A 16,028-nucleotide genomic window follows, 5' to 3' on the forward strand; every position below is an offset into this window, starting at 1 on the left:
AGGACTTTCCTACAGTTATCCACTTGAGAGACTGTGGCTTTGCACTCCCCAGGATAAAGCAGTGGGCAAACCACCCACTGGAGAGACATGAGAGACAGTGGCTTTGTACTCCCCAGGATAAAGCAGTGGGAAAACCACCCACTGGAGAGACCTGAGAGACTGTGGCTTTACACTCCCCAGAATACAGAAGTGGGCGACCCACCCACTGGAGAAACTTGAGAGACTGTGGCTTTGCACTCCCCAGGATAAAGCAGTGGGCAACTCACCCACTGGAGAGACTTGAGAGACTGTGGCTTTCCACTCCCCAGGATACAGCAGTGGGCAACCCACCCACTGGAGAGACTTGAGAGACTGTGATTGTGCGCTCTCCAAGATACAGCAGTGGGCATGGAGCCCCTCGTGGAGCAGTGGTGTTGTGCATTCATCAGGCTGAGGTGCCCCCCTCCCCCTGAGGTGCATGTTTCATTAAGATCTGATGCCCCTGCAGTGCTCTCTCCGTTTGAAGTCTGGTATCATGTGTGGGCCTCGCCAATGCATTTTGGGCCCAGTGGTCCACGGACAATAATTGGTGCACTATCCGGACTTCTGTAGTTGGTGTACATAATTGTATATACTGTATTTTGAGTTTTGACTACTGGATTTTTCATGATTACAATTGTTCAACTCATTTCCTTTTGTCCTTGTGTTCTTCCATGGGGGGGTGTATATGTAATGTTGCGCCATGTACTTGTGTGTATATTGTTGTGGGTGAGGGTGGGGGTGTTGCGTGTGTGTGTCACTCTCTTTTCCCTCCCCCCTCCCCTGTGTTGTAGGTGCAGTACTCACCGTGGTCGTCGCCGCCGTCTTTGGTGCTCCTGATAGAGGAGCAGGAAGACCATCGCAGGGAGTATCTGGAGTTCTGGCTCCATGGCGTCCTGGTTCCTCGTGGGGTGTGGAGAGGTGTGTGTTTTCCCTTTCCAAGTCCTGTTTCTGCCGTGGTTGTGGTTCCACCCTGGAAAAAGTGGCGGATTGCCGGGTTGTGATAGGGTGGGCCGTACATTATCTTCCGCCTGTCTGTTGGCGGTGACCGCCACAGTGTTTGTTTCTACCTCCGTGGTTGTCGGAGTGTTAAAGTGGCTGTCTATGTTGGCGGTTTCCGCCATGGTCGTGATTCCATTTTTTTTACCGCCGGCCTGTTTGCGGTCTTACCACTGTTTTAACACCGACCGCCAGGGTTGTAATGAGGGCCATAGTGTGATTAGCCTTGAAAAATAATATGTTAATGAGGAATGAATTTGAGAAGGATAAATGAATGATAGAAGACTGATAATCTATTTGTGAGAAAAGACAAGATGAATTATAGAGCCACTGGGCATGTGAGATATATTATAGGAAATACTTTTTATGGATTTGGAAAATGAAATACAAATTGTTGATTAATATGTATTGTTATGGATATTTGTTTTTGGGATAGAATGATGTGGTGAATAGGAATTCAAATGATATTACTTTGTAGTAGCGAGATGAGTACAAGAGTATTTTCTGTATGTCCAATAAACTGCAGGGTGTATTTTTTTGGGGCGGTAGGGCTTGTATGTGGTAGCATGTAATTATGGGCTATGATTAAGACCTACACAGTTGAAATGCGTCAGCCTTGTATGATGCATATGAACTTATGAAGAATAAAACAATATTGGATTGCAGAAATCTGGAGTGCCGGTTATTTCTTCCAACGAGTATTTGAAAGGACAGCTTGTGAATATTTATGGGTTCTGCGCCCGGAACCTCACACACTAAACAACTCATCAGAATGAGACACTGAAGATGCTCAGACCTCGTGAACGAGAGGCAGCACACAGTGCTTAATTTGATCTGGTGGTTGCCAGTGGGCAGACATTTTCTGCAAGCAATGGAGGGAACAACACACCAAGGGGAAAGATGAAGGAGGTGAAAGATGGAAAACTCATAAAGGAAGAAAGCAGTAACCCACAAAAGAGAGCGAAAGGGGCACAGAGTGTCTGGGAGTGAATTAAAAAGGCCAGGGGTGGATTCAAGAGTACGCAACCTTGCTATTTAGAGCGTTGACTTTAATAGCGCCGGAGTGTAATTATGTTGTATGGTATGAATTAATGTGGAGTGGCTTGGATTGGAACTATGTGTAATGATGTTGAATTATATTGTGTGGATTGCAATTATGTGTTGTGGTGTGGAGTTGAATTATGTGGTTTTGAGTGGAATTGTGTGGTGTGGAATTGTTTCCTTTGAATTGTGTGTACTTAAATTGTGTGGTGTTGAGTGGAGCTATCTGAATTGGAATTTTGTGGCTAGGAATTATGTGGTATTGTGTGTAGTGGAATTATGTTGAGTGGGATTGTGTGTCATGGAGTGGAATTATGTGGAGTGGTATATGTTGTGGAGTGGTGTGAAGGAGATTTATGTGGCGTGGCATTTAATTATATAGCATGATGTTGAATTTTGTGGTGTGTATTGGATGTATGTGGTGTGTAGTGGAATTGTGTGTCGTGGAGTGGAATTATGTGGTATGGTGTGGAATTATGTGGTGTGGAGTGGAAATGTGTGGACTAGAAATATGTTGAGTGATGTAGAATTGTGTGGCGCTGAATTGTGTGGTGGTGCGTTTGACAAGGGCCAGTAAAACAAGTCAAAATGAGTGAAATGTAAGCAAGGATAGTACTTCTACCAGTTATATATAAGAATATGCTATCACTGAATGGCCAGTAAGGCACATACATTTTATAGCACATGAATCATATAAATCCCATGTAAAAACGATTCTAAAGGTGCAAGTGTGTGTTTAATACTAAAATCAATCTGGGCTTAGGACTAAAAAACGTAGCCCGACAAGTGCAAAGAGTGCCAGCTAATAAGAAAGGCACCATAAATACAATTTGGAACATACTGATTCATAATAAACCATATTAAATGTATGTAGCGTTTTGCTAAATATGCAACAAAAGGTGTTGTAAATGGCCAATAGAGCATCAGAAATCACAAGCCCTTGAGGAGAGACGAGATGACTGCAATACCTTGTGTTGTGTTAACGTCTGCACAGAAATTGGAAAATAAGGCTTAAAAGTATTTTATTTTTATTTTAACAGAATGAAAAGTCTTGCAAACATTCTTGCCTCGCATTTCAAGGAGCAGAGCAGCCTGAGAAGATTTATGGTCCCAATGAAGGAGATAAGCACTGCCCTATGTGCGATGTTATGAGTACTGGCAGGGAGTGGCCCTGGAGAGAGAGATTCGAGATGGGATGTGAGGCTAAGCAAGTTTCAGATCATTGCTTCTAGGTTTAGCTACATTCCACCAGAAAGGGCATATTGTGGCTTTCGTGAGCAGTGAGCTAAACAACTTGGTGCTTCTTTTGTAAAATAAGCTTATTTTAGGAGCCAGAGGTAAATGAAGACAGCACTGGAATAAAGCCAAAACAAATGTCAGCGACATGGAAGGAGATGGGAAGAACAGAATGCTGAAAATAAAACACAGGCAGCTACCAGCCTAAAACACTCACAGTGAAAGGGGAGCACCAAAGAAATAACAAAAATAGTCCGTCACAGCAACAGATAAAGAAACCAAAGTGGATTAATACAATAGCTTGTCACTGCTCTGAAACAGAAAAAGGAGGGAGAAAAAGACAGAACTGACCACTAGGGAGCAAGAATTTTTAAAGGAAACTGCAACCAACAAATGAAATTGTTTTAAGTCATAAGAAGGATACTAAAAGTATACACAAGGTCGAACGCTTACGCTCACCTTTTCAAGGCATGCTAATGAGGCACCATGAGAGGGCATGCTGCAATAAACAGTGCAGTATAAAGGCATCCTGAAGGAGGGTGATCACAAGATCATCCATGAGGACTGACCAATGTAGACAGCACTGGATCAAATTAGTGAGGTGACTTGAACAGGTGAAATAATGTTTCCCACACCTAGCCTAGTGAGATTATTGGATATGCAGATAAATGATACAAGCATTGGCAAAGCAAATAGGTCTCACCTATACAAGAGCTATTGGCTTTGGCAGTGTGTTTTTGCCATGTTGTACATCAGTGTGGCTGCTATTCAGCATGGCTAAAAGTTAGTGGCATGGAGTGTCTTAGAATGGAGTGGGGGAGTAGGGTGTTGTAGAGTGGAGTAGGGGGAGTAGAGTGTTGAAGAGTTGAGTGGAGGAGAGAAGAGTTCAATGGTTCAGTGGCAGAGAGTGTTGTGGTGTGGAGTGGCATGGGGTGGGGTGGAATAGGGTGGAATGGGTTAGAGTGGATTGGAGCAGAGAGGTTTTAAGACATGGACAAGGTGGGCGCTGACCCAGGGCCCCAGCTTTTCAGGGGACCTTTGATAGAGCAAGCTGTGCTCTGCAGAGAGTCTTGCCATGATGCCCTTGAATCTTTTTTAAACAGATTGTTTTAAATACCATTTTCCTTTAATTTATTATTAATGTGGTTGTTGTGTGAGTTTATTTGTTATTTTGCGGAGAGAAATTGTTTGTTTTATGTAACAGCCATTAAAAAAAGTTTATTTTACAATAAAACAGGTCCTCACATATGAGAAATGGGAGGGTATCACAAAGTTATTTGCAGTAATATTAGTGAGCTGCTGCTGTTTTAGAATATTGAAAACACATCACTATCCCTAAATATTAGGTCTAAACACGTTTAGAATTTGTACAAGTGTGCCTGTTCACTCAGTGATTTGGCCAAGGACGACATGAAAGAGCTGAAATTGTATCATATATTCAAAGCTGTTCCGAACAGCACCCTCCCCTCCAAGCAGTTTTGGCCTAGGTCCCTCAGAATCCTTAAAATGTCCCTGGATTGGAGTAGAGTGTGGTGGATTGAATTGGAGTAGAGTGGGGTGGTTAGAATGGAGTGTGTGAATGGAGTGAGGTGGATTGGAGTGGGGTAGATTGAAATGGGGTGAGGTAGTTGGGAGAAGGGTGGATTGGAGTGAGGTGATTAGATTGGTTTGGGGTGGGTGGGTTGGACTGAAGTGATAGGACTAGGGTGGAGTGGATTGGATTGGAATGGGGTGGTTTGGATTAAAGTGGTTTTGAGTGGGGTGAATTGGAGTGGGGTAGATTAGGCTGGACTGGAGTGGGGTGGATTGGATTGGGGTGGACTGGACTGGAGTATGGTGAGGTGGATTGAGGTGGGGTGGGGTGTGCTGGGGAGATATTCATTTTTTGTAGTGGGGTGGGGTGGATTGGATTGACTGGACCGGATTTACGTAGGGTGGATTGTGGTGGATTCAACTGAAGTGGGGTGGACTGGATGGGAGCGGTTTGGTTTGGATTGGAGTGAGGGAGATAGGAGTGGGGTAGATTGGAATGGGTGGGGTGGACTGGATTGAGTAGGGTGGATTGGATTGATGTGAGGTGGTTTGGATTGGTGTGGGTTGGAGTAGGTTGGAGTAGGTTGGGTTACAGTGGTTTGGAGTGGGGTAGATTGGGTTAAATCGGGCAGGAGTGGCATTGAAAATATTGGACTGGAGTGGGGTGGGTTACAGTGAACTGTATTGGAATGGGATGGATTGGAGTGGAGTGGAGTGGATTGTATTGTATTGGAGTGGGTTGGTGTGGACTGAACTGGGTGGGGTGGATTGTTTGGGGTGGATTGGGGAAGAAGGGGTGGGTTGCAGTAAAGTGGAGTTGGGTAAATTGGAGTGGAGTGGAGTAGTGTGGGGCATGGTGGACTGGATTAGAGTGGTACGATTGGATTAGAGTGGGGTGGATTTGAGTTGAGTGGGATGAGGTGGACTGGAGTAGAGTGGGGAGAGAAGGATCGGAATGGGGTGGGGTGCAGTGGATTGGATTGGGGTGAATTGAAATGGGTTGGTGGAGTGGGGGGATTGGATGGGGTGGATTGGACTGTGGTGGAATGGGTTGGATTGGATTGGGATGTGGTAGAGTGGACTGGAGTTGGGTGGAATGCATTGAGGTGAGGTGGATTGGATTGGAGTGAGGTGAGTTGGATTGAGTGGGTGAATAGATTGGGGTGGGGTGGACTGGGGTAGGGTGTCCAGGAATGGCGTGCGGTGGATTGGATTGAGTGGGGTGGATTGGACTGGGGTGGGGTGGACTGGATTGGAGTGGGGAGGATTAGATTGGTGTGGAGCACAGTGGATTGGATTTGATTGTTGTGTGGTGGATTAATGTGTGTGGGGTTGATTGGATTGGAGTGGGCTGGATTAAGGTGAACTGGATTGGACTGGGTTGGACTAAGGTGGGTTGAATTGGAGTGAGATGGACTGGTGTGAGGCGGGTGGATTGGGATGGGTTGGAATGGAGTGGAGTGGGTTGGATTCAAATTGGTTTGATTGGAGTGAGGTAGGGTGGGGTGGATTTGAATGTGGTGGACTGGAGTTGGATGGGTTGGATTGGTTTGGGGTGCAGTGGGATGAACTGGAGCGGGTTAAATTGTGGTGGATTGGAGTGGGGTACAATGGGTGGAGTGGGGTAGATTATTTTCAATTGGAGTTGGACAGACTGGTGTGGGGCAGATTGTTTTGGATTGCAGTGGGGCAGATAGGTTGGGGCAGATCAGAGTATGGCAGATTGGAGTGGGGCAGGTTTGGGTGGGGTGGAGTTGGTTGGATCGTGGTGAGGTATATTGTATTGGAGTGGGGTGGGGTGGATTGGATTGTGTGAGGCAGATTAGATTGGAGTGGGGTGGACTGGAGTATGGAAGATTGTTTTGGATTAGAGTGGGGCAGATTGTTTTGCATTGGAGTGAGACAAATTGGAGTGGGGCAACTGTTTTGGATTGTAATGGGGCATATTGTTTTAGCCTGTAGTGGAGCAGATTGTTTTGGATTGGAGCAGATTGGAGTGGGGCAGATTGTTTTGGATTGAATTGGGGCAGATTGTTTTAGATTGAAGTGGGGTAGATTGCTTTGGACTTGAGTGAGGCAGGTTGGAGTGAGGCAAATTGTTTTGGATTGGAGTGGACAGATTGTTTTGGATTGCCATGGGGCAGGTTGTTTTGGATTAGAGTGGGACAGGTTATTTTGGAATTAAATGGGGCAGATTAGGATGGACTGAGGTGCATTGGGTTGGGCTGCAGTGTTGCTAATTGGAGGGGGCAGACTGGTTTGGAGTGGGGCAGATTGCTTTGGAGTGGGGCAGATTGTTTTGGATTAGAGAGGTGCAGATTGTTTTGAAGTGGGGTGGGACAGACCGGAGTGGGGAAGATCGGAGTATTGCAGATTTGAGTGGGGCAGACTAGGGTGGGGTGGAGAGAGGTGGATCGTGGTGAGGTGGACTGGTTTGGAGTGAGGTGGACTGGACCGGGGCAGATTGGATTGGAGTGGGGTGGAATGGACTGGGGCAGATTGTTTTGGATTGAAGTGGGACAGGTTGGAGTTGGGGAGATTGTTTTGGATTGAAGTGTGGTGGATTGTTTTAGATTTGAGTGGGGGTGATTGTCTTGATTGGCGCATATTTAGTGGGGCAGATTGTTTTGCACTAGAGTGGGGCAGATTGGAGTAGAGTGGAGTAGGGCAAATTGGACTGGGGCAAATCGGAGTGGAGTAGATCAGAGTATGGCAGATTGGAGTGGGGCAGACTGGGTGGGGCAGACTGGGGTGGATCATGGTGAGGTGGACTGGATTGGAGTGGGGTGGATTGGATTGGAGTGGTGCAGATTAGATTTGAGTGGGTGGATTGGAATGGAGCAGATTGTTTTGGACATGAGCGGGCAGATTGTTTTGGATTGGAGTGGGACAAATTGGAGTTGGGCAGATTATTTTACATTGGAGTGGGGCAGATTGTTTTGAATTGAAGCAGATTGGAGTGGGGCAGATTGTTTTGAATTGGAGCAGATTGGAGTGGGGCAGATTGTTTTGGACTGGAGTGGGGCAGATTTTTGGATTTAAATGGGGTTGGGATGGGAGAATTAGAGTGTGGTGGACTGAGATGAAGTGAGGTTGATCGGACTTGAGTGTGGCAGAATCGACTTGAGTGGGGCTGATTGGAGTGGAGCAGATTGTTTGGATAGGAGTGGTGCATATTGGTTTGGATTGGAGTGGGGAAGATTAAGATGGACTGAGGTGCATTGGGTTGGACTGGAGTGTGGCTGATTGGAGGGGGCAGATTGTATTGGAGTGGGGCAGATTGTTTTGGATTAGAGAGGTGCAGATTGTTTTGAAGTGGGGTGGGACAGATCGGAGTGGGGCAGATTGGAGTATGGCCGATTTGAGTGGGGCAGACTAGGGTGAGGTGGAGTGAGTTGAATCATGGTGAGGTGGACTAGATTGGAGTGTGGTGGACTAGACCGGGGCAGATTGGATTGGAGTGGAGCAGATTGGAGTGGGGCAGATTGTTTTGGATTTGAGTGGGACAGATTGGAGTGGGGGTGATTGTTTTGGATTGAAGTGTGGTGGATTGTTTTAGACTTGAGTCGGGCTGATTGTCTGTATTGGTGCAGATTTAGTGGGGCAGATTGTTTTGGACTAGAGTGTGGCAGATTGAAGTAGATTGGAGTGGGGCAAATTGGAGTGGGGCAAATCGGAGTGGGGCAGATCAGAGTATGGCAGATTGGAATGGGGCAGACTGGGTGGGGCAGACTGGGGTGGATCATGGTGAGGTGGACTGGATTGGAGTGGGGTGGATTGGATTGGAGTGGGGCAGATTAGATTTGAGTGGGTGGATTGGAATGGAGCAGATTGTTTTGGACAGGAGCAGGGCAGATTGTTTCGGATTGGAGTGGAATAAATTGGAGTTGAGCAGATTATTTTAGATTGGAGTGGGGCAGATTGTTTTGGATTGGAGCAGATTGGAGTGGGACAGATTGTTCTGGATTGGAGTGGGGCAGATTGTTTTGGATTGGAGTGGGGCAGATTGTTTTGGATTTAAATGGGGTGGGGGTGGGAGGATTGGAGTGTGGTGGACTGGGATGAAGTGAGGTGGATTGGACTGGAGTGTGGCAGAAAAATCAACTTGAGTGGGGCTGATTGGAGTGGGGCAGATTGTTTTGGATTGGAGTGGTGCATATTGGTTTGGATTGCAGTGGGAAAGATTAGGATGGACTGAGGTGCATTGGGTTGGACTGGAGTGTGGTTGACAGGAGGGGGCAGATTGCTTTGGAGTGGGGCAGATTGTTTTGGATTAGAGTGGTGCAGATTGTTTTGAAGTGGGGTGGGACATACCGGAGTGGGGCAGATCGGAGTATGGCAGATTTGAGTGGGGGAGACTAGGGTGAGGTGGAGTGAGGTGGATCATGGTGAGGTGGACTGGATTGGAGTGAGGTGGACTGGACCGGAGCAGATTAGATTGAAGTGGGACAGATTGGAGTGGGGGTGATTTTTTGGATTGAAGTGTGGTGGATTGTTTTAGATTTGAGTGGGGGTGATTGGATTGGCGCAGAGTTAGTGGGGCAGATTGGTTTGCACTAGAGTGGGGCAGATTGGAGTAGATCGGAGTGGGGCAAATTGGAGTGGGGCAAATCGGAGTGGAGTAGATCAGAGTATGGCAGATTGGAGTGGGACAGACTGGGTGGGGCAGACTGGGGTGGATCATGGTGAGGTGGACTGGATTGGAGTGGGGTGGATTGGATTGGAGTGGGGCAGATTAGAGTTGAGTGGATGGATTGGAATGGGGCAGATTGTTTTGGACAGGAGTGGGCAGATTGTTTTGGAGTGGAGTGGGGCAGATTGTTTTGGATTTAAATGGGTTTGGAATGGGAGGATTGGAATGTGGTGGACTGGGATGAAGTGAAGTGGATTGGACTGGAGTGTGGCAGACTCGACCTGAGTGGGGCTGATTGGAGTGGGGCAGATTGTTTTGGATTGGAGTGGTGCATATTGGTTTGGATTGGGGTGGGGAAGATTAGGATGGACTGAGGTGCATTGGGTTGGACTGAAGTGTGGCTGATTGGAGAGGGTAGATTGCTTTGGAGTGGGGCAGATTGTTTTGGATTAGAGAGGTGCAGATTGTTTTGAAGTGGGGCGGGACAGACCGGAGTGGGGCAGATCAGAGTATGGCAGATTTTAATGGGGCAGACTAGGGTGAGGTGGAATGAGGTGGATCGTGGTGAGGTGGACTGGATTGGAGTGAGGTGGACTGGACCGGGGCAGATTGCATTGGAGTGGGGCAGATTGGAGTGGGGCAGATTTTTTGGATTGGAGTGGGACAGATTGGAGTGGGGGTGATTGTTTTGGATTGAAGTGTGGTGGATTGTTTTAGATTTGAGTGGGGCTGATTGTCTGGATTGGTGCAGATTTAGTGGGGCAGATTGTTTTGGATTATAGTGGGACAAATTGGAGTGGGGCAAATCAGAGTGGGGCAGACTAGGGTGGATCGTAGTGAGGTGGACTGGATTGGAGTGAGGTGGATTGGATTGGAGTGGGGCCGATTAGATTGGAGTTGGCAGATTAGGGTGGGGCAGATTGTTTTGGAATGGAGCGGGCAGATTGTTTTGGATTGGAGTGGAACAGATTGGAGTGGGGCAGATTGTCTTTGCCAGTCGCACCTTCTGTTTGCAGAACACTAGAGGTTAAAAAGATCAAAATAGTACATCAACCATGTCGGCCCTGATTAAGTTGAATCAATCAATGCTTAGACCCTGCTCCATGGACAGGAGCGAAAATGATGATATGCCAGCTGTGACCGACCCTAAAAAGGCTATGACACTTTTGCTTTTCCTCTTGGTTGAAATGTACTTTCACACGCTAAAGGGCTATGGAAGACCTATTCTCCCTGATACCTTCCTGTACTCTTTTCACGTAATCTAATTCACAAAGATCCAACAAGTGAAAAAGAATAGTGGATTTCAGGGACACTGTGCAGATCCTGTCTCGATGTCTGAAGATTTTCAGACCAGAATTCAGTGGTCACACTCTGCGATACCTTTGGGAAGGCTACAGTCTTTCACCGCATGACACTGGCCTTTAACATGGCAGTAAAGGGGGTCTGCTACATGGACATCTGCACTGGATTGTTAGGTTCTCGGTTAGCAGGCAGATCACATCCTCAAGAAGATACACTGAAATCTCTTTGGAAAAGGATTCTTTTCATTCCAGCAGAAGATATAGAATGTGTGCTTAGTGAACTAGATATTAGACCACACCCACACCTTGAATCGGTTTAGCTGAGGTTTTGACCCTTCAGGCATCCTTCAAGCACCCTTGAAAATGATTGAGAGCGAGTCTAACACTGAACAAAGCACCATAGAGTGAACACAAAGGAAAGGCAATTTACCCTGCTTCTAACGCTAACTTCCAGCAAGTCCCCTTTTTTTGTATAATAGAATTTGATTCCACAGATCCTATGCCAACATCCTTACTGCTCATTAGGATGAGCCTGGGTCCAGCAGGAAGGCCATGGCCTCTCATGATGCCACGTGCGTGGGACATCTGAAACCTTACAAAAAATCTGGTAAACAAGGGGCCGAATTCAGAATGCACTGTTAATTCATTGGCCAGTGCTTCAGTGAACCAAGGCTTGCTCACAACTGAACTCAGTCAAAAGTCTGCTGTCAAGCAGAGGTTCTTGATGTGGAACTGGTGCCCTGGTATGTTGGCACACTGACAGTATCCACGCCTTGCAGAGGCTTCTGGTCAATGGGGAGAATAGTTGGCCCTAGGTGTGCCCTGCAGGCTAATAATCCCCTGTGGAGATTGGCCAAGTGACGTTGCTCACCTTGCCTAGTGGGTTTTGTGTTGCATGTCAGGCTGGGTAGCAGAACTAGATTAAACAGCCAAATAGATTATTGGGGACCTTCCAGATTGGGGTTTGCTGGGCAGTCCCTCTTCCTCGGCTGTATTTTGGAAATGGTCCAATGGCCTGACAATGTTACATTACTAATAGCCATTAATGCAGTTGCCAGTATTTCACTGACACCCAAGCAACCAGAAGCTGAAAGGGCTGTGATACAGAAATAAAAGAGAACCTATAAAAGAAGAAAAATCATTGGAAAACAATTAAAGAAAGAAGAAAAATCAAAGAAAGATAGAAAGAATGGTAGAGTCCCCACAGTGGTGACGCACATGTCAGTTACGGATGATAAAAAAGGGAGGGTGACACAAGGATTTTTCCTCGGAGGGCTAGGTAAGGCAATGGTCAGTGTATGCCAACTACAGATTTTGGCCCTGATTCTGACCCCGGCGGTCTCAGTCGGCAGGAGCACCGCCGACAGGCCGGTGGTGCCCCGCAGGGCATTCTGACCGCGGCGCTTTGGCCGTGGTCAGATTTGGAAAACCGGCGGTCTCCCGCCGGTTTTCCGCAGCCCTTGGGAATCCTCCATGGTGGCGGAGCGCGCTCCGCCGCCATGGGGATTCTGACACCCCCTACCGCCATCCTGAGACCCGCCAGGAACAGGATGGCGGTAGGGGGTGCCGCGGGGCCCCTGGGGGCCCCTGCAGTGCCCATGCAGGGGCGTGCCGTGGCATGGGCACTGCAGGGGCCCCCGTAAGAGGGCCCCACTCTGTATTTCAGTGTCTGCTTTGCAGACACTGAAATACGCGATGGGTGCCACTGCACCCGTCGCACCTTCCCACTCCGCCGGCTCAATTCTGAGCCGGCATCCTCGTGGGAAGGTTGATTTGCCCTGGGCTGGCGGGCGGCCTTTTGGCGGTCGCCCGCCAGCCCAGGGCAAATCCCAAAATACCCTCAGCGATCTTTCGACCGCGGAGCGGTATTTTGGTGGGGGAAGTCTGGCGGGCGGCCTCCGCCGCCCGCCAGACTTAGAATGACCCCCTTTGTTCGGAGAGGTTGCCATGTACTGCTTACATTATTTGTGAGCAAGCTGGTCCCCGGGGCTCAGACAGTCCATTGGGTGGGATGGAGATACATAGATAGAGGGGGACTATTTAAAAGATTTCCCAGAATGAGAGTCATACATCTACTATGGACACATTGTACAACTCAGATGTGCAAACAGCCGACTAGCGACCACCCTCTCATAGCAAGGCAAGGCTCGATATTCACAAATGGAGCCTGTGTGTTGTGGGTTTGACAGGCATCCGAGGGTTGTGCAGTCCAAGGGGTCGTATCATCACAAGCATTTCTGGCGTGGCGCTGAACCTAGTGCCTGTTTTTATGCGCCTGCACTGCAAACTGAATTCATTTAACCAAGTATTTCTCTGAGTTAGTGCTGTATAGCACAGCTCGAAGACTGTAGGCAAGGCTTTCCTCTTTCAGTTTCTAAGCTGTGCTGTCTGAAAATGAAGTACTATCTCAGAGAAATATTGGGTTAAATAGATTTCCATTTGTGCCCTGAAGGCATGTAAAAGTGGCGCTCGGCTCTGCACTGTGCCACAAAAGTCCATTCGGTGTGGGCAGGGAAACCGTTATGTCCTGGGGATGGGCTCCCTGGGAGATAGTTAGTGAGCAGGCCTTGCACGACCCGTTTCCTTTTTGACACATTTTGGCCCCAGGTGTGGGCTCCACAGGGCCTATGATGGCCCAAGGAAGGGGGCAGTGCTGACCCCCTCTCTACTTTGAGATATTTTGGCCCTGGGGGTCGGTTCCCTGGGGCCTGTGATGGCTCAGGGAGGGGCAGGGGGTGTGCATCCCCCTCCTCATATATATTAATGTCAGCTCTGGGGACAGGCTCTGAGGGGCCTCTAAAGGCTAGAGGAGGGGGAGTCTGACTCCTGCGAGAACAGTTTTTGCTGTAGCCTTGTCCAAAGAAGTCTATGGAAAATGCATGATGATTTTGTATTTTGCAACCCCACTTTTTTCTCAGCCCCCACCTGACAGACCACCTGAACCTTTTTGACAAATTTGGACCCCATGGGTGATCTCCCCATGGCCTGTGATGGCTCTGGGAGGGGGGTTGCGTGGTTCCCCCTCCTCATTTTTAGAAGTTTTGACTCCAGGTGCGGGCTCCCTGAGGCCTGTGATGACTCAGGAAGGGAGGGGGGGCCTGCATGGACCCTCTCCCAAAATTTTATAAAAATGGCCCCCGGAGTGCTCTCGCCAGGGCCTGTAAAGACTAGGGGAGGAGAGCTGACTATTCCCCCTCCTCATATACAATAATGTTGTCCCTGGGGGAGGGCTCCGAGGTGCCTGTTATGGCTCGGGGAGGGGAAGTCTGACTCCTGTGGAACGAATTGGCCCAAGGGAATAAAATCTCCCTGGGACAATTAGAACACTCTATTTTTTAAAACTGGGTTGGAGGGACTCTCCATCCAGATATTTATATATATTTTTATTACCTTAATATCTCAAAAACTACTAAATGAATTTACACCAGAGCACCAAAAAGCACAATCTGCACACCAAGATCTAGCTTTCTGCCAAATGTGGTGTAATTTCATTCAGCAGTTTTTGCTGTAGCCTTGTCTAATAGGTCTATGGAAAATGCAGGGGGATTTTGTGTTTTGGGACCCCCCTTTGTTCTTGGCCCGCTCATCCCAAAACTTTCCATGCACAAACAAGTCAAAAGTAGCACTTTTCTGGAAACTTTTGTGATGATTCGTCAAATGGTACCAAAGTAATTAGCAACACAAAAAATGCTTTACCCATGAAACAGTTGACTTAACTATAACTGCCCAGTGGTGACCGAGATAGATAGATAGATAGATAGATAGATAGATAGATAGATAGATAGATAGATAGATAGATAGATAGATAGATCTGTTATTAATATGTTTTTATTTAGACTGGTCAAAGACAGACAGACAAACTGTGGATGGACAGATGGTTGAACAGAAAGTCGGATGTATGTTAAAATGATGGGCTGAATGTTGGATGAATGGTTAGAAGGATGGCTAGATAGATACACAGACATGGACAGATAGGCAGGCAAATGGATTTTACAGTGACATTAACGTGTTGTTCGTTTAGCTAAGTTTTATCGTTATCATGATTTTGATAATTTTTTTCTAATCTCATCCTTGAAACCACCCCATTGGAGCTTGGCAGATCATCCAAGCTGGTGCAGATGGTCAAAAAGGCTGTGGAGGCTCATTTTATGTCTCACATCAAGTATCTAGCATCCTCGTCTTTAAGGAACACAAATTTGCACCCTTGCTACTGATTTGTGGTCCCTACATCTTCAATGTATACATTTATTTATGTGTATAGGGCATTGTACACTCCAAACAAGGTATGTTGGGGCTACAGATGAAGTATTGAGCAGGAGGAGCTCAAATCTGAATTAGTTGAGTAAAACCCAAGTTCAGTTCAATTCCTAAACCACGTCTGAATGGGCATCAGCCAAGATATTATTATTTTCCAAGAAGGATTGTAACTGTGGCATAACAACCTTCTCAAGAAGTTTTGCTGAATAAGGGAGGATGGAAGTAGGGTAGTAACTTGTGAGCTTCTTTGGGTCGAAGGTAGTTCTTTTTTTTTTTCAGGATAGCTCCTCTTAGCCTAATGGTGCCTCAGCAGAGATGAGAGGGTGGTGGTAATAATTTAGGCTACCGCAAGTGTGATGATGTGTCTCTTATCTTTTAGAAATTTAGCTGGGCTAGGATCAAGGGGTGAACCAGTCTGTTTACTACTTGTCAGTAGCTCAAGACAAGCCTCATCAGAGATAGGAGGAAAAGTGGAGAGACTGCTGTGTGAGTTGGAGGTGAAATATTTAAGCAATCAGGCGTATAAATTGTAGATCTGAGACGTTCTAATCCTCCCTGATCTTCGTCACCTCGCCATGGGAGAAGTGGCTAGCTCTTGGTTTGCGGGTAGAAGTGCTGGTTATATTTCACTTGTTTTAAAGATAGCAAGAAACAAACTTTTAGCTTTCAATTTTTAGAGACTAAAATAGACTTTTAGATTAATTGGTCAAGTGACTATATTTACGCATCTCTTTAAGATAGTCCAGGTTGCCATGGGAACCGTAGCCGAGATTGATTAAGTCTTTGTGTTGTCCTTGAGTTGCGCAAGGCGACACACAGGCTTCAGATTTACAAAGCAATGCAAGGGGAGATTCGTGCTGCCTTACATGGCTTTGTAAAGAACTGTAACTCAGCCGCTTGTGCTGTGTTACTTTACATTTCAAGCCAGTAGGTATTCCATGGATGGAGCTTATTTGGTCCTGTGCACCACCCATTGATTTCTAGATTTACAAACATTTGTAAACCTGGGA

The sequence above is a fragment of the Pleurodeles waltl genome, chromosome 3_1 (assembly GCF_031143425.1).
Source record: "Pleurodeles waltl isolate 20211129_DDA chromosome 3_1, aPleWal1.hap1.20221129, whole genome shotgun sequence".
Taxonomy (NCBI): Eukaryota; Metazoa; Chordata; class Amphibia; order Caudata; family Salamandridae; genus Pleurodeles; species Pleurodeles waltl.